Genomic DNA, 14,838 nt, shown 5'->3' with positions numbered 1-14,838 from the left:
CATGGATTGTATCCCTCCTTTAAAGACATGTCATTGATCTCCCAATGCTATTTTTGTTGCAGTTTTCTAAAACTGTTAAAGGAGACATATCCTATAAAAATTAAGAATGTACCAGGGAATTATACTCCTCTAGATATAGAAGGATTGTGCTTAAAAAGTTGTGTTTCTGACTGATTTATTGAGAAATTCCACAAAACCCCCACTAGCCCCGCCCATCTGTGCCACTTCCTGCTGGCTGAATTCTCTGGATGTGCAGGGGAGCTGGCGGCTCTCAGTACACTCCACTGTAGGATAGGAACCAATCAGCACCCAGGCCGACCTGATAGGGAACTGAAGCCTGTCTGTGCTTGTGTGAGGGCAGGGCTGTGATTGGCTCTCCCCCTCCTACTGTGCTTCTGGCAGGGACCTTTAGGACACGCCCACTCTTCATTTCACACTGGACGGATAAGTGATACCATCTATAGGGAGCTCCAATAAAGGGTCCATTTTTTACAGAGAGGATTAATATTTAGCACAAAGTGAAACCAGCACCGTATATTATTCATAATTGCCTACAAAATTAGGGTTTTTCCCATTTATCCAATATGTCTCCTTTAATAATAGCAAATGACATACAAGGTAAATGATTATACAACAAGAGACCATTACTTGGGTGTGAACAACTCAAAGGCACTTAGGTAAAACCAATGCTAGTAAGAACAAATACAAGAAATAGCATCCTAGGAGAACATAGACAAGCTGCCCTATTTTGCCCGCACAGTCCTGTCACCAACACCATGTCATTTGCCCCTGATCAGCGCAGAAACTTGCAGAGAAGGGAGTGCATTTAAGAATTGACCAAGACACACCCAGAACATAAAATGCATATTTAGACTAAAATTATGTGCTCGTTCTCAGAATCTCTTAATTTTGTACAAACTACAGATAATTTGGCTCTATTCAGACCCGTTGTATATTCAATCCTACTTTGTTAATCCACAAATAGCAGAGAGTGTAAGGGATATAAGACAACAGGACCTTTGTAACTAAGCAATAAAGATTGGTGAAAGATTAGTGAAATGCATTAGACATAACTAACTTGTATCCCTAAACTACAGACACGGTGTATTGCAATGTACACAGAGCCTCTTTGCTGCTTGGATCTGGACCCAAGTGCTAGATCATATGGATGTGGTGACCAACTAAGAAAAGCCTAGAAACCTGTTTACTAGGTATTAGCCTTGACAATATAAGGGGTAATTTACAACCTTGGGGGGCATGAGTGCAAGCACACTAAGGCACGAGAGTGCACCCATTTTGAATCTAGAATGGCCTAATGCAGGACGCAGATATTCACACAAAGGAAATGCAGAAGTATGTGACAGTATTAGTAAAAATGAAAGATATTTTTTCTTTTACAAAAGTGCCCACCAAACTGTCCCAGCCTTGTGTTACCACAGCCAAAATTCTGCCACTGCTTGATGTCCCTGGGAACAGAGGGCTGGTTACATTACTCATGCTGAGCTGGAGACTGAGTAATTCTTTGATAGGCTGCAGTAAAGTGTTAATTTGTACTCCAGCCTATGGAAACACCACCCAACCCTTTTGTCTACCACCCAACCTTCTTGACCAAAAGAGGATTTACAGTTTATTTCCAAATCATTACAGCAAGTACCACTGGACCAGGGGTGGCTTTGGGAGCACTTTTCTAAGGAAAGAATACAGTCCACATTCTTTTCTAGTAATGACAACGAGATAAGCAAATGAGGATCTTATCTAATGCTTCCGTGTATGCCTTTTATGAAACATGTTGAAAAGCTGCTGCAGACAGCACTAACCTTAGTCAAGTTGACCTTTAGTATAGTAAGACAAATGCTAAGAATTCTTTTTAGGTACATGAGAAATATTGGAAAAGTTATCTAAAATTATTTTAGCAAAAAGGCTTTGAACTGACACTCTATGGAAATAAATTGAGCAGCAACTTCATTGTATCCTCGAGGCCCAGACAGACAATCTCTGGATTCTGGAAAATGCCAGAGGGCTGCTGTAAGATGCCAAAGACCAGGGGTGTCAAACTCAATCACATAAGAGGGCTGAAATCTAAAATGCAAGCTAAGTCGCCGGCCATATTTTTTCAGCTTGCTTTTGTTTGACACGTGTCATAGACAGTCAGTATTTATTGGGCTGATGGGGGGGGCTGTTTGAGCCTCTGTGTATTTGAAATGCTGTTACCCTTACCCATATGGGAGCTAATGTGTGATGTGTATATACCTGGCCAATACTGAAGGCAAGGCTACTGCACAACTCTTTCCTGATTGCTGGTATGCTTTCTTTGGCAGATCTTGAATTTGTATTGTGCCCACTTCTTTAGGCAGCGAACCTGACAGTTATACAGTGAACAGACGGTGTGGACAATAATGATGCTTGCTCATTAGGTACAGGGATTGCCACCTGCAATGTCTTGGCATACTGTTAAGCTTAAAAATGAGAAAAGGAAGACCACCCCACCAACACTTGAAAGGCAGGGGCCAGGACTCTATGGATACCAATTATTCACCTTAATATTTGGCATTTGCACCTATTACTTTTTTTAGCAGCTGGTGAGGCAAGACAAGAAATGACCTTCCCCCCCCTATAGCAAAAAAAAAGTTAAGGACATTTCTTGGTAGCTTAAGGCACAGAATGTCTTAAATAGACTGATAATGGGTGAGTGCAGATGACCCTTTTTTTTGTCTATATGAAATTTGTAGTCACAACCTCATTGCACCCCCACCCTAATGTGGTGATCACAACTTTCCCTTTTTTTGCTATAGTTTATACAGGAGCAGTGGCCAGCTCCATGTTGTAGCTCCCACCCTTTCAGCTACAGTCAGGTGATCCCAATGGGCAGATAAAAGGGCAACCACTTGGGGGTTTTAACCTTGAAAGCAAGCAAGTTGCAGGTAAAACTCAGTCCCTTTGTAAAATGTATATTGAAGCAGTAGAATTCTTAATTAATCAGATAAAAGTGAGTGTAGCACTGGCCAGACTGAGGATGACTTTGACAGGGTTGGCCAGCTTGAATATATGGGCAAACAATCCCTGTTTTGCTTAAAGGGGAGGGCTTATTTTGGTAGCTTAATGCACAGAATGTCTTAATGTCCTATATATATTGATAATGGGTGAGTGCAGAGGACCTTTTATTGTTGTCTATATGACCTTCACCTATATAGTAATCACCTGTTATTTACAAAATGTGAACTGCCACATTTTCAAATGATAATTCCCCTAAGGGCTGTGGCACATGGGGGAGATTAGTCGTCCGCAACAAATCTCCCTTGTCATAGGTGACTAATCTTCCCGAAATGCCATCCCACCGGTGAAAAGGGAAATTGCCGGTGGGATGGCATACGCGGCGCTGCGAGAAGTTGCCTTGAGAGGAAATTACATTTTCGCCGGTGGGATAGCATTTCGGGGAGATTAGTCGCAGGCGACTAATTTCCCCGTGTGTCACAACCCTAACAAGTGCTTTCAGGTGAACGCCTCTGACAAGCTACTATATGTCCCAGATGGCAAAATTTTGCTGTGTGACATTGTGGTTAAAGCAATGATTATCAATATAGGTAAAGCTGGCCATACACAACTAGATCAGCTCATTTGGTCACTAAACGAGCATATCTGACCCCAACTTGACCGCACACACTGGGTAAAATCGGGCTGACCCATTCATTGGCCACAATCTAATCATACAGCGTGGATGCAGTCCTCATCAAATGGGATTTCCAAAGCAGCCCAACTGATATCTCGATGATATCCTGGCCAAGTACACACTGTTTTTAAATACGATTTGCCACTAGTCTTGTGAATCCCAGTTAAGGGCAATGGCATGCATTGCATTCTGTTGCCAGCAATAAATCTTGGCTATTGCTGGTAACAAAACATTCCTTGTTTCCTTCCCACCAGCTAAAATGCAAATCTATCAAAATATTTTATATAACTGGTGGGGCAGAAACCCAATTCATTTGCTTTCCCATTCATGCTGTACAAATTCATCATAAGAAATTCACTTTGCTATTCCTTTAATAGTGTAATAATGTAATCTTAGTAAAATGCATCAATTTTGAGTATTATTTGACCACCCCTATCTGATCTGAGCAAAAAAATAAAGTCTTTAATAAGCAACCTTTTGTATTATAATCCATTTTACTAAATATTCCTGGGATCTGATAGCAATACGCTGCACTTTCTAACAGCTAATGCAATTTAGCAACTGCTCTGCCACTGCATTGTTGATGCATATGGGTATTATCCTGTGTGTACCTGAATACATTAATACTTTGTATATGCTATGTGGTGATCTATATGATATGTTATGATGTGAAAGATTTTTTTACCAACAAAATCATATTATTGCATTTGGATGAATTCCATCAAATGCATTTATTTATATATGTATGTTTACCTAAACATGCATAGATTTCTGTTCCCTGCATATTTGTGACAATTTGAAACAAAACACAATATACTATAATAATCTATGGCTGTTCTATCTTAAACACACACATACTAACAGATCAACAATTGTATTTGGCTCATACAAATGATTTCACTGACAACAGGGTTGTGCCATATAATCCAGATAATACTTTAGTTGTTTCATCTGTACCTCAATTACAGAAATACTAAATGCAAACACATAGTAAAGTAAAATGAAGTGGTTCCACAGACCTTATGGTGAGTAAATTCCCATGTTTATAGTATCCTGATGTTTATGGTATGCTGCTTGATGGAGATATTAAATTGTGCCTTTCGCGCCTCATGTCAGTACCACACAACACAAAGCTGTGGCCCAAACAAATGTATGCAGGGCCAGCAAGATATGTTATCACGAAAACACTTCTGCTGATAGGCGGCCTAAAATATCTGCATGCTCACAGACATGAATTTGAAAAATATTTAACTTCAGGAGCATAGACTTATGTGCTGCAAATAGTGTATATACCTATGAAGCACATGGTAGGCTTAAGATTAATAATTTCAGAAAAGAGTACAGTTGATGGGGCTAATGATTTCAATATGCCCAAAAAAAAATTGTAGGATTTATAAAGTTCCCAGAATCCTGTTTTGACTTATTTGCATACGTATGAGGCGGTCTCCTCAACCCTTTTAGCTTGTTCGTGAATCCCCACTCCTGGCTCTACCTAAGCTGATCAGAAAACCCTGCACTACACTGATGAACCCCAAGAAGGGCGAAAGTAGCTGGGAATCTGATCAGCTATTATCCTGACTTTTGCATTGAAAACCCAGTGGGTAAGCTTTAGTCTATAGGATAAACCCATGTAAAGGATTTTGTTCCCAGAATCCTGTTTTGACTTTAAATTAATTACACAACCCTGCAAGAAGAGTACAATCATTATTGCCCAAAGTGTTGTTTCTATAATTCTAGCTATTATATATTATATGTATTCTTTTTTTTTTTGCATATGTTTTTTATTTTTAATCAAAGCAATAGTATGAATGTGCATTTATTTGAAAGCGAAGCTGCTGAGGCCTTTATTAGTTTACTCTTTGCTGCCCTCTAGCTGTGAAAAGGAACATTGCTGCAAACAGCAATAGTAGTTCCAGTCCTTTAACTTGGTGCTCAAGATAGATTAGTTTATGTTTTATCTTTGGTACATAAAATCATATTGAACTGTACATAATATTTTATATAGTGATATAAATAACAGCTGAATACTCAGTACTTGGGATGGGTTAAAAAAGAGAGTCACTTTACTCTCTGAAAATAAGCCTTATAATGCATACAAACTTCAGCTTGACCAACTGTATTAAATAATAGATGTTGAAGATAGTATCATATCAATCAGGAAGCATAAGTTCTGAAGCATCTCAGGGTTTCTCAGGTAAAACTGCAATACCTTTTACAGTGCTACAGTGTTTCAGTTCTTTGGTCAAATTTGGACAAATAAATCCTACACAATTTATAGTTCAGACAAAAAAATGTTAACATCCCTATATAAAGTTGTCTCCTATTTGTATCAGAAGAAAAAAACATTACTATCTCACTCCATAGCAGCAACTGTACCACTCTCTGAATTAATGCAGTTATAAGAGTATTAACCTTGTATTTTCCTCCTATATGTATGTGGACTAGATTGGGCACTTCATGCAAACAAGGCCACCAAAATCCCTCAGTTGAAGCTGTTCTGCAAGGGAGAATGAGCTAAAATTCCTTCAAGCCCAATGTTCAGGACTGAAGAATAGGGAAATGGCTACACCAAATCCCAGAATCTTTATTTATTGACTAATTTATTGACCCAACCCCTAATATAAAACAAGGCGGATAGCTGAGCAGGTAGGGGTATCTCAGGGCACCATTGCTTGTATTTGCTGCTGTATCCCAAATGTCCCACTCTCCTTCCCCCTTAATAACTAATAAGACAATGAGACCTGAGTGTTAGTCAGTCAGTAGATGTCAATGCAGGGGCTTGGGCTAATGCCCCATGTTGCGTATTCTCGGCAAGACAAAAAATGCCCCTACGGTTGAAAAAACTTCTACTTGAGCCTGCACTGGGAAGCTGTGACTATGCTCAGGTGAAGGCACACAAAGCCGATATCCGCCACAAAACGCAAGACTTTGCATATTCGGCAGATATCGGCTACATGTGTCTGGACCCCCGGTGTATTTAGTGCTTCCAGGTTCAGACACAAGTAGGAGGATTTTACAGTAGTGGGACGTATTCTCGGAAAGTGTTTTTTAGGTGCAAACAATTCAGGGCCTTACAGGTGTAAACAATGCATATGTTTACATGCATATGTTTACATGTGTGAACAATGCAAGGGCTTACAAATGCAAAAAAATTACAGCCTGAATCTGAGGTTTGAACAATGCAGGGGCCAGTTAATCTTAATATTAAAATCATTTAAAGCGTACACAACGGTAAGCAGTCACACTTAATCTGCAGTTTTGAGAATTCTGGAGGTTTTCCAGAAAAATTTACTTTTTTGTATAAAAATGTTTGATTTTGTAGGCCTTTTAGACCCTCCTAAATGAAATGTTTTAAATTTCTATTTTTAATGTCTCAAAAATCCTGCTGCATGATAATTCAGACAATAGTTACATAGTTACATAGGGTTGAAAAAAGACCAGTGTCCATCAAGTTCAACCCATCCAAGTAAACCCAGCACACCTAACCCACACCTACCAATCTATACACTCACATACATAAACTATAAATACAACCACTAGTACTAACTGTAGATATTAGTATCACAATAGCCTTGGATATTCTGATTGATCAAGAACTCATCCAGGCCCCTCTTATAGGCATTAACAGAATCTGCCATTACCACATCACTAGGAAGGGCATTCCATAACCTCACTGCCCTCACCGTGAGGAACCCCCTATGCTGCTTCAAATGGAAGCTCCTTTCCTCTAATCTAAAGGGGTGACCTCTGGTGCATTGATTGTTTTTATGGGAAAAAAGAACATCCCCCATCTGCCTATAATCCCCTCTAATGTACTTGTACAGAGTAATCATGTCCCCTCGCAAGCGCCTCTTTTCCAGAGAAAACAACCTCAACCTCGACAGTCTTACCTCATAGTTTAACCCTTCCATCCCCTTAACCAGTTTAGTTGCACGTCTCTGCACTCTCTCCAGCTCATTAATATCCCTCTTAAGGACTGGAGCCCAAAACTGCACCGCATACTCAAGGTGAGGCCTTACCAGGGACCTATAAAGGGGCAAAATTATGTTCTCATCCCTTGAGTCAATGCCCTTTTTTATACAAGACAGCATTTTATTTGCTTTAGTAGCCACAGAATGACACTGCCTGGCATTAGACAACTTGTTATCAACAAAAACCCCTAGATCCTTCTCCATTAAGGATGCCCCCAACACACTACCATTCAGTAGATAGTTTGCGTTTAACAAGCTTATTTGATATGCAGGAGGCTTCTCCAGTAAGAAGATCAATCTTATTTGATCACTGGAAAACCAACCCTGATGATTGTTGGATCTATCTGAGATTAACCCATAAGTAAGTTTGCCAGGTGCATTATCCCATAACAACTGATAACAACCAATATGATTTTGAGGGTGACCAGTAAACTCTAAATGGTTGCACTGGGTGAATGGAGATTATATAGATGAAACTGTAACTATTGAATGCAACAAGTTGGCCTTATGACTTTTGGAACTGCCCACACTTGCAGCTGCTATAAAAGAAAATGTGTGAAATGTATTGGTTTGCCTACCACAGGGAGCATAGGGCAGACAGAGTATGGCACACACAGGCAGCATAGGGATGACAGAGTATGGCACACACAGGCAGCATAGGGCAGGCAGAGTACGGCACACACAGGCAGCATAGGGATTACAGAGTATGGCACACACAGGCAGCATAGGGCAGACAGAGTATGGCACACACAGGCAGCATAGGGATTACAGAGTATGGCACACACAGGCAGCATAGGGATTACAGAGTATGGCACACACAGGCAGCATAGGGCAGGCAGAGTATGGCACACATAGGCACCATAGGGCAGGCAGAGTATGGCACACACAGGCAGCATAGGGCAGGCAGAATATGGCATACAGGAGGGTAGGACAGGCAGAGTATGGCACACAAGGCAGCATAGGGCAGGCAAAGTATGGCATACAGGAGGGTAAGGATGGCAGAGTATGGCTCACACAGGCAGCATAGGGCAGGCAGAGTATGGCACACACAGGCAGCATAGGTCAGGCAGAGTAGGGCAGGCAAAATATGGCACACACATGGAGCATAGGGCAGGCCGAATATGGCATACAGACTGTGTAGGTCAGGCAGAATATGGCACACATGCAGCATAGGGCAGGCAGAGTATGGCACACATAGGCAGTGTATGGCAAACACAGGCAGCATAGGGCAGGCAGAGTATGGTTCTCACAGGTAGGGCAGAAGTAGGGAAGGAGACAGGGAAACCTATCATGTCTATGTATTCAAGAAGAACAGTTTATACTGCAGTACATACAGTGACACAATGCATTACTCCTGCAGTCTGTGGTGCGAACAGGTAAAGAATGCAGTAACTTACAGTCTGAGTCTGAGGTCTTACAGGTGTGAACAATACTGGGCATTTCAGGTGTGGACAATGCAGACTTTTACAGGTGTGAACATGGTTATCACTCTGCATCATTTATTATAGTATATATATAAATATATATTTATTATAGTATATATATATATATATATAAATATATATTTATTATAGTGGACTATATTTTGAGTTGGAGCTGGGATTGAGGAGCACTGGTCTCTATAAGTCATGTGCAGACTTTTGTGTTCTCTTCTCACAAAATATCATACTAAACAACAGTCATTCAGATTTACTCTACCCCAGCTTTATGCAACAGATATCCCACACGGCCCTTTTCACATAGGTATTTATACACAGCTACTGCAATTTATGCTTCAGCAGGGACTACTGGTTTTAAAACAATCAGTAGGTTGGTGTCATGTTAGGCCCAGCAGTAAAGGGTTAAGGTTTTTAATTTAGAAGTCTGCTTGGAAACCCCTCACGGTAGGGGGTAATTCACAAATACCCCCTAAATGACACTGAAGTCGGGCTGGCTGGCGAGATGTGAAGAGCCAGAATTAATCAACAAGGGTAACCAAATTATCATACCTGTGCTACAGTGGGGGTCTGTCTCTTCTTAGCAGATTCTTAGCTAATATTTCTCTGGGCCCATAGAATAAATATCTTTTACTAAAGATAATGGCCCCCAGTCATTAGCTTGTAGCTAGAGCTCCCCACAGACTCCAAACACTCCCGTGTTATGATGATCCCTCGTGGGATCATCCAATATTCTGATAAAACCAGAATAATATGGGTTAGGCCTGGGGTGTTTGGTGTCTATGAAAAGAGAATTCCATTTCCCATATAATGCACATGGTTCTATAATTCTGGTAAGTATTTAAGGATAGCTGGAAAATAAAAAGGTCAACAGAACAGCCAGTTAGCAAATGGTGACCCGCCCTCCCCTTTCTCATTGGATGGGGGGCGTGAACTTTGTAACCTGGGGGGGGGTCGTGTGACAAGTTCCTGGGCACTCCCTCCTCATGCATACGGTAATGAGGGAGGGGCCCAGCAGAAAGGATAAAAAGGGTACAGACCCAGGTACTGATAGCTCATTCTAGAGGCCTCAACTTATGCAACTTATGTTGGGGGATGGGCTCAGGACTTTCAACCTCTTGCCTCAGAGGGCACAAGATATTCGGTAACGTAGTTAGGATTTCTCTGTTTTTATCCCCTTTTATTTTTTATTTACTGTTTGTATATGTCTCTTTTGTAACGTTTGTTTAATGCACTGTTTACCCTTGTAATATTAAATATAAAATTTAATAAGTTCTGTCCTTTGGCTCTATATCGATTCCCACACGTATGACTGCTCAGGCCTAGGTGTATTAACTGTTTGGTTGTGTGTATGTGTATTGGGTAGAGGGCAGATTCTGTGTAGATGCTAATTAACTAGTGGACTGCTAGCAGGGGGGTGGGTTTGACTGTAATTTTAACCCTGTGGCTGCTAGTGTGCTGTTAAATTAGTGTGTCAGGCGCGTCTGTGAGTGGCGTTTCCCTGACAGTTGGTAAGTTTATTTTGTAATTTTATTTGGGACCAGGAGGAAAATGTCATGAATAAAACTTACCTACACAAGCAAGGTCTAAGAAATATACTATAAAGCTACAGGAGACACTGGAACCCTGCTTCAGATAAGCAAGAAATTACATTTTAACCATATATAGAGTAATATAATAAAAGATGCAACCACTGTTTTGTTTTAAAACAGGTAATTAGTAAGTGTAACCTGCTAACTGGTTGCTATATATTATTAACCTCACTGAATAAGTGATTTTTTTAAATGAAATTACCCACATAGAGGAGTTTAACTGACTGAAATACCTCCATAAAGGAGAAGGAAAGGCTAATAAAGAGTTAATCTCAAGCTGCAGGCATACCTTCAGTTCTCTCAATAGTGCCCTTAAGTCTCCCCATATTTCGCCTGTTCAGATGATCAAAAGCCAAACAGGAAGAAAAAACGCTGAGCTCTGTAAAGAAGGTTCCCATAATGCCTCACTCCTGCAGCGAGACCCAGACCAGTGTACATGCTCAGTGTATAAGACTATGAGGAGGCTTCCTGCTGATTGGTTCAGATCCACATTCCTAAGGGGGGGAGTGAGTTCTTACCATTCTTGAGGGATGGGGAGCAGGAGAGGGGAGAGAGCTGTGTGTCTCTGGCAGAGGAAAATAGACACAACGAATCTTTTGAGAGAGAACCCAGTGCAGTGTTTCTGATAAAGCTTACTTTACTTTACTTTTTTTTTTCTTTCTCCTATAAGTTCCTGTTGCAGTATGACTTTTGTGATTTTGTGGGTTTTGTAATTGCCATAATAACCAGTAACATCTTATTCATAAATTTCATAGAAATAAGAAGTTTCACCAAAGCTTTAGGAACTTGATCTGTTTTATACATTCAAAGGTTGGCCATATATTGAGACAAACAGTGGGCCCTAGACACAGGCAGTAGCTGAGTCTGCTACACTAGGTTTAGGCTCCTGCAAGTACAGTGTTTGCTCGATTTGAATGAGAAACAGTTTTTTAACTATGCATTTCCCAGACATAAGAATACTCTCATTGTAATACAAAAATAAAAAATACAAAACATTTAGGGTCAAATTTAGTAACGTTTTTGCAATAGTGCAAGCCTAATGTGGTGATTGGTTAACTTTAAGTATTCTTATAATAACTGTGCTTTTCCCCCAGAGAAGCAGATATTAATAAGCAAGTAAGCTATCTCTTAAAACTATCTAGATAGTTCATCTAGAAAACAAAATAGTTAAACAAATTATTCTTCCAGAAGGTATTCCTGATTATCAACCAAAAAACAATGAGCAGAGCATGGGGTGCTATCAAATGAACATAAGGACTCATTTACAGGTATAAGATCTAATTATCAGAATGCTTTTGTGGTTTTCTAGATAAGGGATTCTTTCCTCATAGGAAAAAAAAAACCCACTGAGCTATGTAAAGAAAATTCATGTAATGCCACGCTCCTGCACCAAGACCCCTGTACATGTGCAGTTTGTAAGACTATGAGAAAGCTTCCTGTTGAATGGCTCAGATTACACATTTCTAAGGAGGATTTTTTTGAAGGGGGAGGGAGCAGGAGAGGGGAGAGAGGAGAGAGCTGTGCAGACTCTGGCAAAGGAATTAGAGAGACAAGGAAGGAGACAAGAAATCCTGTTTCTTTTGATAAAGAATTAGTGCAGGGTTTCTGTGAGTGCTTTATGGCTGTATTTACATAGACCTTTGTGATAAAGCTTACTTTGTTTTTACCTTTCCTTCTCCTTTAAATATGGTGGACTCTATGGGAGATGGCCATCACGTAATTCATAGCATAACAGGTATCTAAATAAGGGATCTCATACCTATATTAACAAGAGTGCTACAATTGCACCACTGCAGAGGCCCATAACAACCAATCAGTAACTAGTTTTCATTTAGCCTTCTACCAGTTATAAAATAGAATCAGAGATTCAAGTAGTTGCTCTAAGCAACTGTGCTGGTGCACCTATGAATAGTAAATCAGTTCTAACTGGCCTTTTTAAATGTTATTTTAGTTACAGAATATGTACTCCATTGGTAGGTCAGTGGATTTTTCATGGTCCAGGAAGATTTCCAAATATTTATAACATTACAGAGTACAATTGTACATGTTGTATAAATACAACATTCATTTTCCTATAGAAGCTACTTATAGTGAGTTCTACCTTTCTTCTAAAAAGCAAGATTAAATAGTCAATTGTTACATATAAGAATTAGTAAAGGAAGATTATACTAAGTAAATGTTTTTGTTAAAATGTCCAACTGTGTACACCTTTAATGTTTAATGCTTTTAAAATGTCACTAGGTGGCACTCTCTATCCTGAATGGATATTGTGCCGCATATGCCTTTGTGTAGGTTTTTAATGCAAAGCTAATTAACAGTCGTTAACTGAATTCAAAGCTGCCACATCATTTTATGTGACACAAACTTTTGCCTCTACAAATGCTGAGAAGTGTGTACCCCAAGGAAAGTTTAATTTATAGACAGACTCTGCAGCAGATGGGGGTAAGTACAGAGCAGCTTCTTTCATGAAAGTTTTCCTCTTGTATGACCTCAACATCCATTTGGCTCAGCTGCTGCATTCAAACACTTTAAACATAAACCCACAGTTGAGAATTTTTAATGTGTTTAATATGTCTTTAATAATGGAAGAAATGTTACCTTTTGCCACTCCTGTTTTTGCATATCCATGTTCTGGCAGTGTACTTTTGATCATTTACTTAACAGCGGAAGCAAAAATACAGGTATGGGACCGGTTATCTAGAATGCTCGGGACCAGGGCTTCTGGATAAGGGTCTTTCTGTAATTTAGATCTCCTTACCATGTCTACTAAAAAAAATTAAAAATTTAATTATTAACATAAAGCCTATGGGAGATAGACTTCCTGTAATTTAAAGCTTTCTGAATACCGGGTTTCTGGATGATGGATCCAATACCTGTATATGAACACTGGAACTTGAGTTCAAGCATAGTTCTAGCTGACAGACAGCATTTAGTAAGGGAATCACACATCCTGGGTTTGTTAGAGTGGTGGCTGACCAGCTTGTCAGTAAAGTCTCCAACACTGATGTCCCATGGAGAGATTTATTCATCTGCAATAGATCTCTGCTACCACAGGCTACTAATCTCTCCAAAATGCCTTTTCACCAGCAACAATACAAATCACTGGTAGAAAGGCCTACGCATCTCTTCAGTTTTCTGAAGTCACACAAAGTTTCCTCCTGCAGGTGACTTTGGGGAAAACCAAAGTGATGCGTAGGCCTTTCCACCAGCTGTTCCACTGTTGCCGGTGGAAAGGCAGAGATGGAAAGGTGGAAAGGCTGTAACTAAATCTCTCCATGGGACATCAGTCTAAACATTTATACATACTTTACAATACACTTTCCATTGAAAGCTGATGACTGCTTTTATGACTGTTTAAAAGGAGAAAGAAAGGCATTTTGACATTTTGTTGCCAATCAATTAGCCACAAAAGTGCTAAGCTAGAATGCAGTTTATTCTGTAGAAAGCTTTACTATACCTGAGTTAACAGCCCTAGAAGCTCCCTCTGTTTGTTTAAGATAGAAGCTGCCATTTTAGCTTGGTCTCAGTAACTTCCTTGCTGCAGCTCTGGCTGCCGGTAGTTTAAATTACAGCAGAAAAAGGAGGGGGAGAGAGGAGCAAGCGGTGCAGACTTATGTCGTGTTCTGAATGATTTTTCTGAGAGGAAGTCTGATACCAAAGATCATGTATACACAAAAAAAAAAAATTAAGCTTTTCTGTAAGTGTTTTCTGTTAAAGCTTACTTAGTTTTCACCCTTCCTTTAAGGATTTTTCTGTGGTAAATATTGTATTACAAAATATATAGCAGTGTTAAATACCAAGCACTTTTTACTACTTGAGTACTTAAGCTACTACAAATAGTCAATTCTATCTGTATCAATTGGTTATGCAACCATACATGCTAACCTACACAGGGGATTTGTGATCAAATTTTTATCTGACCCATCAAATATTTTTGAGAATATTAGTGAGAGAAAACAAAAGTAACACAGCAATGAGAATGTTAGAAGAATGGTATAGGCACTGATCTATTTTAGTATTCTATCGTGTGCAACTGTAGCCCACCCTAGGGTATGGCTTGGTGTACTGTAGTTGTGACTGTGGTGACACCCCAAAGATTCCCAGTAAATACCAACACAAACAGGAAGTAAACCCAGATTTATTACACAGGAACTGGGCTGAAAATGAGTTAG

This window comes from Xenopus tropicalis, chromosome 1 (genome assembly GCF_000004195.4).
Source record: "Xenopus tropicalis strain Nigerian chromosome 1, UCB_Xtro_10.0, whole genome shotgun sequence".
In the NCBI taxonomy this organism is placed as follows: Eukaryota; Metazoa; Chordata; class Amphibia; order Anura; family Pipidae; genus Xenopus; species Xenopus tropicalis.
Note: the sequence above shows the minus strand (reverse complement) of the source record.